Source organism: Trachypithecus francoisi, unplaced genomic scaffold (genome assembly GCF_009764315.1).
Source record: "Trachypithecus francoisi isolate TF-2019V2 unplaced genomic scaffold, Tfra_2.0 Lachesis_group17, whole genome shotgun sequence".
NCBI lineage: Eukaryota > Metazoa > Chordata > Mammalia > Primates > Cercopithecidae > Trachypithecus > Trachypithecus francoisi.
This window is the reverse complement of record NW_022681462.1, coordinates 16585883-16601586: the sequence shown is the minus strand read 5'-3', so window position 1 is coordinate 16601586 and position 15704 is coordinate 16585883.

Below are 15704 nucleotides of genomic sequence, written 5' to 3'. Positions count from 1 at the left end.
ATTTATGCAAGTTAGATATTTGCCGTAATTGCTAGTAAAATTTGGTCCCTTTTATCTCTGATTCTGCATCTCCATATCCCTTCTCATCCTTTGATGCTCCTTTTTCTGGCAGGATTCTCCTGAAATTAGCAGATGCACATGTGCAAGCAAGCATGCATACGCGTGCGCGCTAACTCACACACACACACACACACACACACACACATATCACTCTAGCAATTATGTGCTAAGGAAGGTAGAGACTCTTACTAAAACAGGGAGGGTAACTGCCTTTCTCAGGAGGCTCGCTAGTGGGGCACTGCCTCTGGGGTGGACGACCGGCCACCTATCTCTCCCAGCAAAGGAAAATCACATCCTTTGGGCAGCAAATGAAAATCACATCCCAGTATTACTTTCTATCCACATCTATCACCTGTTTCCATACCCAGCCAGGCTGCAAATCCATAGCTCTCTTGGAGTGAAAAATCAGAGCTATGCAAACCAGCACTAGGATGACTTTTTGGGGGAACATGCCGGGTTTTTTTGTTTGTTTTTCACATAGCACTTTTAGAATTATCTTTTATACATGTGTCTTTAAACACTTCACTATATGCATAACAGTAAGGGCCTATTTTATGTTTTATGTTGTTTTATTTTGCTTTTGCTAATTAAAAATTGGATGGACAGCCCTTTATTATAAGACTATGTCTTTTCTACTTAAAAAAAACCCTTTCTGTTATGAACCAATGATAGATGAGAAGAGTTTATTTTTAAAATTTGAAAGTAAAAATAATAAACACATGTGACAAAATATTCAAAGCCCACAAAAATGTGTGAAATGAAAAATGGAAGTCACCTTTCTGTGCCCTATCCTTTACCTCTAGTCCCTCTCCACCAAGGTAATCATTGTAAGAGCTTCTTGTGCAGCCTTTCAGAAAATGTAAACAACATACCTACATATATATGCACCATGTGCTTTTCATTTAATGTTCTATCCTAGAGATGTTTCCCTGTTTGCATGTGGAGAGCCACCTGACTCATTCTCTTTGCTATCTATGATCATTTTTAATTGTTTAAAGTGCTGCCTGGCCTGACAATGATGCCCGATGAGCTCTGTACTTGAAAATCATTTAAAAATTTTTATTTCTAGCTTGAGGATTGGGGCCACAATTCAGAATGAAGTAGCATCTTGTGAGGATTTACAGCAAGATGAAAACACACACTGCATCCCACATTTTGCAGCAAAACCTGCGTAAGATGGTCCTTGGTTTTCACATTGCCTAAATGTGCCATCTGTCTTCAGGGCATCTGGTAGAATGTGTCAGTACATCAGCATGGCATTCTTGATGGTAGAGGGCATTTCTGACTTCCATGCCTACTACCAGGTTTGGATCAGGGTTTTAGCGTATTCAGGAATACATTAGTAAATGATGCCTACACCATCTACTTCATGGTCTAACATCACTCACTACTGATTGAAAATGAAGTCCCCGGATGCTTTCTTGGGTTCTTCCGTGGAACAATAAGAAAGATTAGTTTCTCTTTTTCTCCCCCTGCAGTATAGTCGGTATTTTGAGAAAATACAAGAATAGCTCACAGGGATATTCTTTTGTATTCTTAACACCATTAAGGAATTGCCCAAAGAATCAAATGGATGTCTTCTGACGTTTTCTAACTCATCTTTTCAAGCATTATGAACAAGGCGCAGTGTTCTGAATAGTGTTCTGCATGGGCTAGGCCTGTCGATAAACACCCCAAGCCTTGGTTATTAAGAGCACCCTCTACTCAGCAAACCCTCAGACTCCTGAGCCACGGACGCAGCAGTTCACTCTCTGGACTCGTTTCTCTTAGCTGCTGCAGAAGCTCTTCCTGCTTCAGCAATCCAAGTGATCTATTTTTCCTGTCCTAAAAATTAATTGAGTCCTGCTTCTGACTGCCATGGACTATGAAAAGCTACGTCTTTGCTCAGCAACAGTCTATCAGACTAGATCAAGCTGGACTTACTTTGAAAGCCTCCATGGCTTGGCACAACCTGGGGACCCTGGATCTGAAGTCTGAAAGAAATTAGGACAGGGCTACAAGAAGCTTGTCTAAGAGAGCCATTTAAAAATGTGAAATATGGCCAGCAGTCTGCACAGTACAAATTTTCAGACTCCCAGAAGATGAGGGAACTATTGTTATTATTGAGGGAAGGGACTAGTGGACAGTTTGCAAACTGATAACATTGCAGGGAGTGGATCCTTAAAGCAAGACTCATTTGGGTCCAAGTTCCAACTGTCAACACTTCGAATTGAGAGGTCTCAGGAATAACACTTAACCACTCTGACCTCAGTTTCTTCTGGGGAAAAAAGTCTACATTGGGTGTCATGGAGAGAAGGATAATAAAGTATATGAAGAAATGTATGTTAGGAAAACAACAAACGATTCTAGCAGAGTGCTTCGCACTAGTAGCTGATGACAGTGATATCAATATAGCAACAATGGTTACTAGTCAAAAAAGTATCCTCATTCAGGCCACTAGCAATTTTCTCAGGGAAAGGCTACAAGGATTTCAGATACCTACACTATATTCTGGGGGACATTTGCAGTCCAGCAGGCTGCCGCCTACTCCTCCTCTACAGCAGTTGTCTTTAGGCTCACTATGCCCCACAACTGTAAGTCAGCGGTATGGACAGTCCCAAAGGGATTGCTTTGTTTCCAATGAAGGACATAGTTAAGGAGAAAATGGAGACTCTAAACAGCAAATGCTTAATTAACTTCACAGTACTGGGGGAAAAGTCTAGCTGAGGCTATTTAAATCTTGAGAAGCATATGCTCCTTTCTTGGACCTGAGTCCTTTCCTTCCACAGAGCACTGTTCATGTTCAAGTTATTGAAATTCCATGTGACCCTGACTTTGGACCCCTTTGGCCTATGAAACCTCCATTACTTTTAAGCCACTCTTACACTTGAGGTAAGTTTGTAATTTGGGGAGTGTTTACGGTATTTAATTGGGTCTGTACCATATCAGGAAGATATTCAAGGTTCTTTGAGGCCACCAAGTCAAAGATGTTTATAGAAGGTTAGAGTTTGAAAGATTCTTAGAAATTCCTAAATTTAGTAGCTTGGCTTTTAACTTATTTGGGATGAGTGCAGAACAGGTTTATTAAATAAATCCCTGTGCAGGACACCAATTAAAGCAATTGACAAAAGTGCAGTTATGCTCATTGCAGTGGAGGGAGGGAAGAGAATCCCTGAGATACCTCTGGGATCTGAAACACCTTTGAAGACCACATTTGTCTAATTTACTTTTTGCCTATTAGGAGAGGATGACAAGACAGTTCTATCTTAAAATATGGTATCCTGGGTACAGTATCAGCTTCACCCCAGAGCTTGTTACAAATTCAAATTCTTGGACTCACCCCAGACCTACTGGAGGCAGAGTCCAGGAGTCTCTGTTTTAACAATTACTCCAGATGATTCCAAGGCACGCTCACTCAAGTTTGAGAACCAGTCCCTCAAGGGCTTTTCGGTGAATATTTCAAGCTCATTTAATACAATACAGCTTCAATAGATGTCAAGGATAGCCCTTTACACATCCCAAGGAGTTTCTGCGGTACACACCCTGTCTTGGGAGTGGTTCTTTTCCATTCAATACACTTTAGTAGCATTGCAGGGAACTCTGTCTATCGTACATTGGAAACAATTCAAACGGTGGTTCTTCCCACAATAGATTGTTTTAATGGATTTGGCCAGTAGCCAAACTGTTGCAATGGAATTACACCCCAAAAATCTGCTATTCTTAAGAAATTATTTGTCCTTAGAAAAATAATGAACTTAAAGAGTGATTTTCAGTTTTCAAAACATGTTTTGCATGTAGTATCTTCTCGTGTGATAATGCTGCCAGTCTAATCCTGACACCCCCACATAACTCTCCCTTCCTATATTTAGGAGTACAAAATCAAGAACGGAAGGGTTAGGTAAATTTTCCTAGATCACATACAGAGATAGTTGCAGAATGAATATTGGAATCCAGTTCTCCTTGGTACGTAGTTCACTGTTTTTTTTTTTTTCTGATGAATACATTAGGCCATTTCCTGAGATGTGAATTTACAACCAGATCAGTTACTTCTATGGAACTTTATTTCTTCTCTCTTTTCTTTTGTTGATAATTGGGTGTAATAAACTTCATAAGCCCTAAAATTGTTGAATTCCCAGTTTGATGATTAGTTAGGGAGCGTCCTGCCCTATCCCAGTAACAGGTGAGGTGTGAGGTGTTGTAACTAAGGGAACTATTCCCTTCTGATCCTATTGGTGGGCATCTGTTTCTAGTTGTAACTGGCCAAACATTCCCTTTGCAGGAAAACTAATAACATCTTAACATATGGTCTTGAATGTGAGCCGCCAAATGACCTTGCATGGAGATTAATTGAAGGTGTTAATGGCATAGTTCCCAGCCAGGAATGTCAAAATACTGGCTTGGCCTTCTATGTACATGTTTTAAGAGGATTTGCTGTTGATACTGAACTGGATTAACTTTAAATATAAAGAAAAATACTATAACTTCAGCAACCACCTGTGAAGCAAGTTTCTGTAAGAAAGAAATCTGGATTAGCGCTCCAAGCAGGGTGCAGGATGATGAACTTGACATCCCTTAGGACTCCCTTGAAAAAATTCCCAGGATACAATCTTCTTAAGTAGGGGTAATATAGGGAGCAAAATTCTGTTGAGGGTAAAAAATCTATTGTATGACCTTCTCTAAGACTCTGCTAGAAAATGCCATTAGAGATTAGAGTTGACTTATGGGTGTTCTCTCCTACTGCCCCCTTCCCTCCCACCTCACCCAGACAGGAGGACTAGGCCAAAGACCAGTGAAAAGAACTGCACTTTGAATTGTATTTCCTCACATATTTACATAGAAATATGTTCAACTTTTAGGAAGCTTATTCAAGGTTGGTTGTCATAATTATCTCATGACTTAATCCTGGTATAATCTCCCATTCTCTCTATGGGTTCCTTTTTTTAAATTTTCTATTTTACTACCCTATTGCTTGAGTTCTTCTGCATGTGTGTATGTTTATTATAATTCACCTTAAGGCTGCTTGTGGGATATAGATTATAAAGACATAAAAGTAAACATGGAATAATCTCCTTTCATGCATATATTTGCAAACCCATAAACTCTAAGGAAGAGTGAATTAGATTTTTAAAACATTGAAAATTATGTTTACTAAGCCTTGTTTGCCCAGTTTATACAGCTATTTTGGCCAAAGGGGTCATATAAATATGTCAACTGCTGCCGGCACAACTGACTAGAAAGTAAAAACTATTAACTCAAATACAGCACCACCAATCCAATCATGACTTAGAGAAGAGATCCTTGAAATTACAATTTCGTATCATTTTTAGGAACTACTCAGTGTCTAGTTCTTTGAGTATTGCTCTTTGCTCTTGCAACATCGCCTACATACACATCTCAATCTTCTATATTATTATATAGTACTTGTGTATATTTTCATTTGTTCTGAAAAACTGTGAGCCCCCTGAGGGTAGACCTGTGTTTTATTTATCTTTTTAATACCCAACGTTTTCGGCAATGACTGACACAAAACAGGCCTCAGTTGTTTGGGGTTTTTTAAATAAATAATTCTGTGAGCCTGGCTGCAAGGAGGTTTTGTGGTATCAGTACTAGCTTACTGGAGCAAGAAGAATGAAATTAACCCATAGTATCAATACCCACATTACACATTCGATTTTGCAAACTCACTGAAGCCAGCTAGGCAGTTTTCTTTACGCCATCCAATAGCACACATTCATGCTTATTGAGAAACATTTTGTAACATATGAAAAAACTCTAAAAGCTTAATTATTCTTAGAAACTTAGCACATTTTGTGCCTGTGTACTTGTGCCAACAAGATTCCACATGTGCATTTTAATTTTCCTCTAAATAAAATTCCCCAAATTCTTTTTTTAAAAAATCTTAACTCATTGTGTTCAGATGAAAGAAGTAGAAAACGAAGTGGGCCAGCTTTATCTAATTTTCCAAATTGAATAAAATGAAAAACAAATAAATGGATGATGAAAAGCAAGGTATGTCTGATTCCCTTGGCTTTCCTGTTGGTCAAGCCACTCAGGTCATTCAGTTGGGTCCCCTGTAATTCTTTGCACATTTGAATTTCAACATCAGGCAGAATGGTAAGCCATTCACTGGGCAATCCAGGGCAAAGAGAACCACATAAACCATAAAATGTAGGAATGCTGACTCCAACTATCACTGGAATCCAGGCTTAGGTATCTGGGAGCTGTGAAACACAAATAGAGTTATAAAGAGATTATGTGGCCCTGGATATTGCAAATACACTACACACTGTTTTCCCTCACTAAAATGAGGCCATGGATAGATACCTCAGTGGCAAAAGCAATTAGTGGTAGGGAATGAAGTTCCTTACTTTTCTTTCCCCATTCTCTCCCTCCCAAGCCTTTCAAATCTCCCTTGGGTCCAATTTGGGAATTCTTGCAAAGGCTAAAGTCCAGCAGCTTAACAGCTATTAAACACGGTCGTAAAGTGAAGATGCAGCCTGCGAGTTGGGCTCTTGGCAGCGTCAGAGGAATAAGGCAAATGGCACAACTCTTTTGCTGAAAGGAAATAAAGAAAGAGATGAAGGGAGGGGATGTGGATAAACCAGATTGGGAGTTTCAGATGGCAACCCATGGAGCATACTAACCCACTCTGGTATTGCTATTTAGTACCTGTGAAGTCTACCATTATGCATTATTAAATTCATGTATTATTGAATCACGAATCCTTGTTCCCTGATAAGAAATGGAGATGATTTCTTAGTTTAAATTAAAGCCCTGCCTCCTTATTTGAATAAAACTGCATTACTGGATGCCTAGCATGCTAATCAGAAAACTGCATTAAGCAGGTAGGACTGTACGAATTAAAAAATAATGAAACAAGACTTTTCAGCCAGACATTGTTCCCTCGCCTGCTTTTCATGACAGCGGATTTCCTACTTGGAGTTGATAAGACAACGGCAAATGAAGATAAAAACATGAGAGGGAAATCATTCACTCTAATGGGCTCCACCTGTGCAGACTTCAGCTCATTTACATGGCTGCAGAAAAATTAGAAATCATGCAGCAATTAGTCTGTTCTAGATTATGCAGTGTGTCAACTGATACCACTCAGGAGAGCACTAGTGCTAAAATGGTTTCAGAAGATAAATCTACTCTCCTATACAAACAGTTTTAATTACCTGGAAAACGGCATTGCCTATTGAGAAATCTCCATTGTGAACCTGGGCTGCTCTCTTGCTATTGGAATCAGATGTTGGGAAATTCCAGTGTTTATGTAATTGACTCATATAGTATTTGATGACTTGTTGAAGCTGAAATTGGGCCTCTTGGTCCGGTTACCAGTTGTTCATCAAAGGCCCCTTTTTTTTTTTTTTTGAGACGGAGTCTTGCTCTGTCACCCAGGCTGTAGTGCAGTGGCCCGATCTCGGCTCACGGAAACCTCCGCCTCCCAGGTTCAAGCGATTCTCCTGCCTCAGCCTCCTGAGCAGCTAGGACTACAGGTGCACACCACCACACCCAGCTAATTTTTTGTATTTTTAGTAGAGACAGGGTTTCACCGTGTTAGCCAGGATGGTCTCCATCTCCTGACCTTGTGATCCACCCGCCTGGGCCTCCCAAAGTGCTGGGATTATAGGCGTGAGCCACCGCACCTGGCCCAAAGGCCTCTTTTAATGTCTTCTTCAGAGTTGGTCCAGAAAATGTAGGAGAGGGTTAGTTTCTTTTTAGGCCCCTCTGTTTATAGGTAGCCTGTGCGTCATCAGCCTTAGCTCTCAAATGTCTACAGAAATCTGAGAAATTATCAAAAATTAGCTTCAAATATGAACCTTTAGTCAGCAGATCAAACAACTATAAACATCTCCTTATGAATAAAATGTTAAGACCATGAAGGTTTTGGTTTCTCACTTAAGACACTGAGATAGTATTTTTCTTTCTTTTCTTTTCTTTTCTTTTCTTTTTTTTTTTGAGACAGATTCTTGCTCTGTCACCCAAGTTGGAGTGCAATGGCAAGACAGTATTTTTTCTGTTTATTCTGGCCTTAAAGTATATGTATCGCTTTCTTTAAAAAGTGTACCTAGAGAAGTAATGTTCATAAAAATCTAGTTTTTGCATATATGTGTAAGGGATTATTTAAAGGTTTCACTTTGGGTTGCTTATAAAAGTGCTTATGTATTCGCACCCACTTTATTTCATCATTGTTATTTTTTGGGGGGTAATTGTTTTATTGGATTTGGGGGTAATGCAATGAAGTCAGGGTTAATGGATTAATTTACAACAGAAGCAATGGTTGAGAAGGGGCATCCTATAAGACAAAGCTTTGGTAGCTGGGTAGGAATTACCTCCTGGGGTGTTGGTGGAATGTCTGTCTTCTGCCAGTATCTTTAAGGATGAGAGGGTCAAGGACTCCTTCAAGAAACAGCAGGCCAGGCCGGGCACGGTGGCTCACATCTGTAATCCCAGCACTTTGGGAGGCCGAGGCGGCGTGGATCAGGAGGTCAGGAGATCGAGACCCTCCTGGCTAACATGGTGAAACCCCGTCTCTACTGAAAACACAAACAATTCGCCTGGCATGGTTTTGGGCGCCTGTAGTCCCAGCTAGTTGGGAGGCTGAGGCAGGAGAATGGTGTGAACCTGGGAGGTGGAGCTTGCAGTGAGCTGAGATCACGCCACTGCACTCCAGCCTGGGCGACAGAGCCAGACTCTGTCTCAAAAAAACAATCAAACAAACAAAGCAGAAAAAAATCCCAGCAGGCCAGCACTTAGCATTGTCCACTGGAATTTGGTCACAAAACAAAAATAAAATATGGTTTCTCATTGGTGGATGCAAGTGGAAATGGGACATGCTTTAAAAGGCAGGTAATATGTACCCTTAGTGACAAAAGCCGGGTCAATCATACCAACAGGTAGAGAAGCAATCCTCTAGCATAGTGGGACTTCAGCCAGCATGACCTCTACTGGTCAAGAGATTTTTCCAAACTTATTCTCTGAGATTCAGTTCAAGATTCCATCTTCACCAAAAATACAGCCTCTCCAGGGATAGTCCACACAGAACTTTAGTATACGAGTTTTCATTTTTTATTCAGTGAGGTATCTCTCCATCAAAGAATTCCAAAGATGCATAAATTTAGCAAATGTTTCTGTAGCCTTTGCCAGAATAACAAAATGAACCTACCATGCAAAAGGCCCTGAGATGTCCCGGAGTAAAGAGACTTGATGGACCCTGCATTTTCCAGACTTATCTGCACACTGAAGCACTCCCTCACCTCTTCTGGTAATGGAATACTCATTCGCATCCAGGTTCCAAGAGAACAACTTTGAGTCATACTCCCGTATTTTGAGAGTTTCCCAGAGCAAGCTTTTCGTATGGAGAAAACACAAGGACATTAGGGCCACAACTCATGGTGTTGCAAAGCACAGAAGCAGAACTGCACTGGCTGGATGGACTCTCTGAATCATTTGGCTTATTTCAAAGGCAATTTCCTTCTATCTCAACACCTTCATGAACAAAAATATATATACACACACAGATGAAGACATGAAGACATAGAGAAATACACACGCACGGCCCCAGCCACACCAGGACCATCAAATCCTAATACAATTGTGCAAATGGGTTTTCTTATGGGAACCACTGAACACAAAAAATGTTTTGGGTGACTATTTTCTCATTCTCCCAAAGCTGGTACTTAATTAGTGCCATCCTAGATGCCTAGGAGAGAAGTTAATTCAATACACACAATGAATACCTTAAGGCATTAGGGCATAATTCTCTCCTGGAACCAGAGCACAGTGAGGTTCTACCAACATTTTTAGGATAATCTTTTTTTTTTTCAAGCTATGTCTTCTCCTACTTTGCTTCAAAATTCCCTGAAAGGAATGTAAAATGCTATATGATTGAATCAAAAAAATGATGGACCTTTTGATCTGAAACAGATTTTAGAGACAGTGAAGTTCCTTGTCCACATTTTACAGGTGAGGACAGTAAGGCTCAGAGAGATGACCCAAGCTGCTGTGGATGACACATTGAATCTGGTATAAAGCCGGGTTGCAGCTCTGGGCTTCAGACCCAAAGACTAGTATTTATTCTGCCACATCACAGCGGCCTATGGGAGCTTGAGCCAGAATTCCATGCTCTGGCATTACCCAAGGCCCTTCAGGAGAGGAAAGGGCAGGCCTCATTATAAAGATTTGCAGCCATGGATGTGTGAGTTCATCATGTCAAGAAAAGTATGTTGCTCAGGACCCTGAAACTCAGACACTGACATCACTGAGAAGAACAGGCCAGCTAGAAAATCCTCAGAGGAATTGTGCATGTCCTAGGAGACAGTAAGAAACTTGTTAAAAGGAGAGTGAATTAGTATGTTATGAGAAATCCCCTTCCACAGTGCTAACGGGTCAGTGACACTCCATTTCTGGAAGGATGCTGATAAACGAAGTTCCAATGAGAGGGTGGGAGAATGAATGGGGCAGAAGAGTCTGAGTTCAAGATGGAGACTTTAGCCATCATTCACATACCTAAGGACTCCTCACAACCAATGGGGGAAGACAATATTAAAAAGCAATGGCAACAAAAACAATGAGACATTTGATTGATGGAATATGGAGTATCATACAATAATCAAAAATGATACTGATTCTTGAAAAACTAGAAGTAAATTGGATTGAAAAATATTTGTAAGTGTAAGAACCATGGAAGAAATTTTTAAAATCTGTATACTTGATTACATAAAACATATAATATTTTATGTTAGAAAATGTAACAAAATCACAGGCAAACTGGTAAAGTGATTTGTCATCAATATAATAGGCACATGGTTTACCACCCTGTGTGGGGTTGGAGGAAATGTACTTTTTGTCTTGGAGTATGTAGCACTAGCTGCGTCAGCTTTCTGTAGCCTCTATGGAAATGTGTTCTTGGCCATGGCTGTTCTGTGCTCTTTAAATCTCTTGAGGTCATGAATGTGTCCTCCCACAGTGTCTTGGAGCCACTGTTGATTACACTTGTTGGATGATCCCCACAGGCTGCAGCGGTATTTATAGCACATTTCATAATATCAAAGGGCCTCTAGTTTCCTCTGCTAACCTTTATCTTCATTTCCTCAGTCACTTCAGTGAAGGCACTTACAGTGACTTCAAAATTTGCACTTAATGCCCAGAATGACAACCTGCCTTTGTTTCTTTGTTGTGGACCCAGTGTCAATATCTGCATGCCTTTATCAGCCACAAAAGATCAAAAGGTGTGCAAAATACAATAAATGGCAGAGGGAGTACATCAGATAAAACCACACCTCTGCAAATACCCTTGATTTGGTGAGAACTTAGAGCAGGAGTTAACTAAGGGAGTTTGCACTGTGGTGCCCAGAGTATAAGATCTAATCCACCGCATGAGATTCCATTGACTAAGAGCATACTAGAGCACTCAGAACATGGGACAAAATTAACATCTGAACAGTGTCCCATTCGCTGTAAGCCCAAGGAGGCTCAGTCCTTCATCTTGTTCTCTATCTCTGCTCACTCCCTGGTGATCTCATTCTGAAATATGACTTCAAATACCAGAAAGTGCGGGATACTTGGAAATGTTACGTCTCCAGCCCAGACCTCTCCCCTGAGCTCCAGATTCATGTATCAGATTCAACTGCCTACTTGACATCTCCTCTTGAAAGTTTAAGAAACATAACAGACTTTCATGAAACTCCTGATTTCCCCATATAAGCATGCCTTCCCTATCTCAAAAAGGTAGCAATTCCATTCTTTCAGTCGCTCAGTCCTCTCTTTTTCTCATCCCACCTCTGACTGAGCAGGAAATCCTGTTGACTATTACCTTCAAAATATATCCACGATCTGGCCACTTCTTACCACTTACACTGCAACTCCCCTGATCCAAGCCCATCATCTCTCACCTCAATGATTGTCATGGTCTCTAAGTGACCTCCTCAGCTTTGCTCTTGACACCTAATGTCCATGATTATCACATTAGCCAGAGTCTGTCATGCCAGACCTTCAACAATAGCTTCTGTATCTTTCAGAGGGAAAGCCCAGATCCTCACAATGGCCAGAAGATCTTGCTGATCTCCCACCCACACCTTACCTCTTTGACACCATCTCATAGTCACCTCTGCCCTGCTCATTCTGCTGTAGCTACACTGGACTTCTAAATGTGTTTTTAAGAACATGTTAGGCATGCTCCACCTTGGGAATTTTTTTCTATTTATTGTATCCTATGCATGAATGATTCTTCCTCCAGATATCTGCATAGCTTACTCACTCATCTCCCTTAAGTCTTTGTTTAAATGACACCTTCTCAATGAGCCTTTCACAGACCACATGATTTGAAATGAACACTCACCATGATATCCCCCATTCGTTTCTCTGCTTTCTTTTTCTCCATAGCACTTACTTCACGTGAAATTATAACTTTACTTAATGATTTACTGTCAATGTCTTCCTGCTGAAAAGTAAACACAGCAAAGATAGAGATTCTTTTATCAGTTTTCCACTGCTATAACCTCAGTGCCTAAAATAGTGCCTGGAATGTAGAAGACATTTTTTAAAAGAAGGAGAAAAACATTTACATATCTTTTTATTCACATAAGATAATATTTAGAAGAGAAAGATATGTATGACAGGTCAGTGCTGTGCAAGGCAGTTTACATGTAATGCTAACAGCTATGACAAACATCTCCAAATCCCAATGCCTTCATGCAAAAGTTTATTTCTCATTTGTACCAAAGTCCACTGTAGATGGCTCCTGGTTGTGCAGGTCTTCTGGATGTCTCGCCTACAAGTAGTAACTCAGAGATCTAATCTGTTTATATGTATCTTTATCTATGTCCTCAGAATACTTGACTTATACCAAACAGGAGATAGAGGCAGAGACAGAGTGATTTCATGAAGTTTTACATAGAATACCTGTATTGCATGGGGCGGGCTTGTAAGTGGCATACATATTTTTGCTCACCTTTCTTTGATCAAAACTCAGGTACATGGTCTCATCTTGATACAAAGATGATAGGAAGGGGACTGGAAAATATAGCTTAACTATGTGCCCCCTTCCCACCATATAGCTTAACTGTGAGAAAATAGAACTAGATGGTGAACACTAGCTGTCTTTATGACATATTACTAGATGATATAAACTGATAAGATAAACACCATATCCCTTATAGGCCCTGACTAGATTACTCAAAGAAGAGAAAATAGAAAACTAATGAACATATAAAGGGATTGTATAACCTCAGTATTTCAAATAAAAATGAAAATTTTAATGAGACAACATTTTAGGAAGCTCTTTTCAAGTTTGCTGAGTGTCTATTATGAAAGGTTGTTAAATTTTGTCAAGTGTTTTCTTGTCCGCCTTTATTGTGATAATAGTTATTTTCTTCTTTAGTTTGCTAATATTATTAATTACATTAATTAACTTTTGAATGTTAAAACAACCTTGCCTAGTTGGGAGAAAGTACAGTTGGTCATAATATATTAGACTTTTCATATATTGTTGAACTCAATTTCTGAATGATTTGTTAAGGATCTTTTTGTTCATGATCATGAACAATATTGGTCCCTGATTTTCTTTTACTGTAATGTCTTCATTAGGTTGTGGCATCAGGGAAATTGAGAAGTATTCCCTCATTGTCCATTTCTAGTCTACTTTCAAAGAGAGTATGTGCAAATTTGGTATTATTTCTTCCTTAAAATTTGACAGAATTCAGTGGAGCCATCTAAACTGAGTTTTCTTTGTGGTAGAGTTTTTAGTAACAATTTCAATTTATTAAATAGACTTAGGGAAACTCAGATTTTTTAATTCCTAAGTTTTGATACATTGTGTCTTTCTTTTCAAGGAATTTGTCTATTTCATCTAAGTTCCGGAATTTATTGGCATAAAATTGTTCATAATATCCCCATATTACCATTTTAATGTGAAATATCATCTTAAAAGTTCATGTTAGTGAATTGAATATGCAATGGGATTTATATTTTCATATACTGCTGATGAGAGAGTAAATTTGAACAACCTTCTGGAAGACAATTGGACAATATGTACCAAATGGCTTTTAAGTATTTGTACTCTATAAAAAGATGCACAAAACTTGTTAAGATAAAAAAACTTTATCAAACATACAGTTGTACTATATGATTAAATTCTGACAAATGTATGTATGTTTACACTTTTGGAGTATACATATTTGATGTGCATATGATGTGTAGGTATTTCATACGTGACTATTTCATGCTTTTTCATCTCTTCTCAAATGTCTAGCACTTTTTCTCTCTCCCTCCTCCCATCTGATAAATGTATTTCTTCTTTCTCTGGATGTGATGGTTAATTTTACATATCCAGTTTACTAGGCTACAAGATGTACAGATAGCTGGTAAAACATTAATTCTGGGCATGTCCATGAAGGTGTTTCCAGAAGAGATTAGCATTTCAATCAGTGCACTGAGTAAAGAAGCTTGGCTCTCCCCAACATGGACAGGCATTGTCCAATTCCTTGAGGTCTCTAATAGAACAAAAAAGAAGAGGAAGGAAGAATTATCTCCCTCTCTTTTTAAGCATGGATATCCATTTTTTTCCTGCCCTAGGACATTGGAGCTCCTGGTTCCTGGGCCTTCAGCCTCAGACTGAATTATACCCCCTGGCTTTCCTGGTTCTGCAGCTTAGAGATGTCACTTCTCAGCCTCCATAATCATGTGTGCCAATCCCCACAATAAATCTCTTTTTATTTATATCTACACACATATCTTCTATTGGTTCTGCTTCTCTGAAGAACCCTGACTAATACACTAATGAAAAATAAAAGTAATCAGAAAAGAATTGCCTGAAAGAACTAACATCAAATCCACCATTTATCTGCGTTGATACTCCCATTCTTTGCTTCTCTTACACTGCCATGCAAGAAGTGGCCCCCTCCTGTCTTTTGTCAAGTTCTCTCTTTGTATATGGAATCTCATTCCTCCTCACCCTCTCACAGTTATCACCCTTGACATTATCCCCTTCTCTCCTACATCATAAATTTCTCTCTTTACCAGATTATTATGATTAGCTCACAAATATTCTATGTTATATCCCAACTTAAAATCAATCTCCCCACATCTCCCTCCATCTACCACCCTAATTATCTGATTCTCTTTAGGGCAAAATACCCCAGCAGTCATCTATACTAGGCTGCTGTCATGAACATCCCACTGAAATGGTTCTTGCCAAATCCAGTTGTCGGGACTTATTCCTCCTGTTACTCCACCTCCAAAAGCATTTTAGAATACAAAGAAGTAGGCCACTCCCTCCTTCTTGAAACATGTTTACAATTGACTTCCAATATACTATACCTCCTTCTTTTCCTTTAATCATACTGGCTACAACTTCTTAATTTCTCTCTTCTTCATTTTACATACTCTAAAATTTGGAGAGTATCAGAGCTTACTCCTTGGCCCTCTTAGCCATGTCACTCTCTCAGTGAGCTCATCTGCTCACTAGTCATAGGTTTGAATACCATCTCTACACTGATAATTTACAAGTTTACATTTCTAACACAAGCCTTTCTCTCTGAAGCCCCAGAGAGCTCTCGTGAGTTCAACACCCTCAAACATAACTTGTCCAAAGAGAACACTAGTTGTTCTACTCTAAGATGCCCTTCTCCCAGTCTTTGCCATCTTAGTAACTACTTTCATTA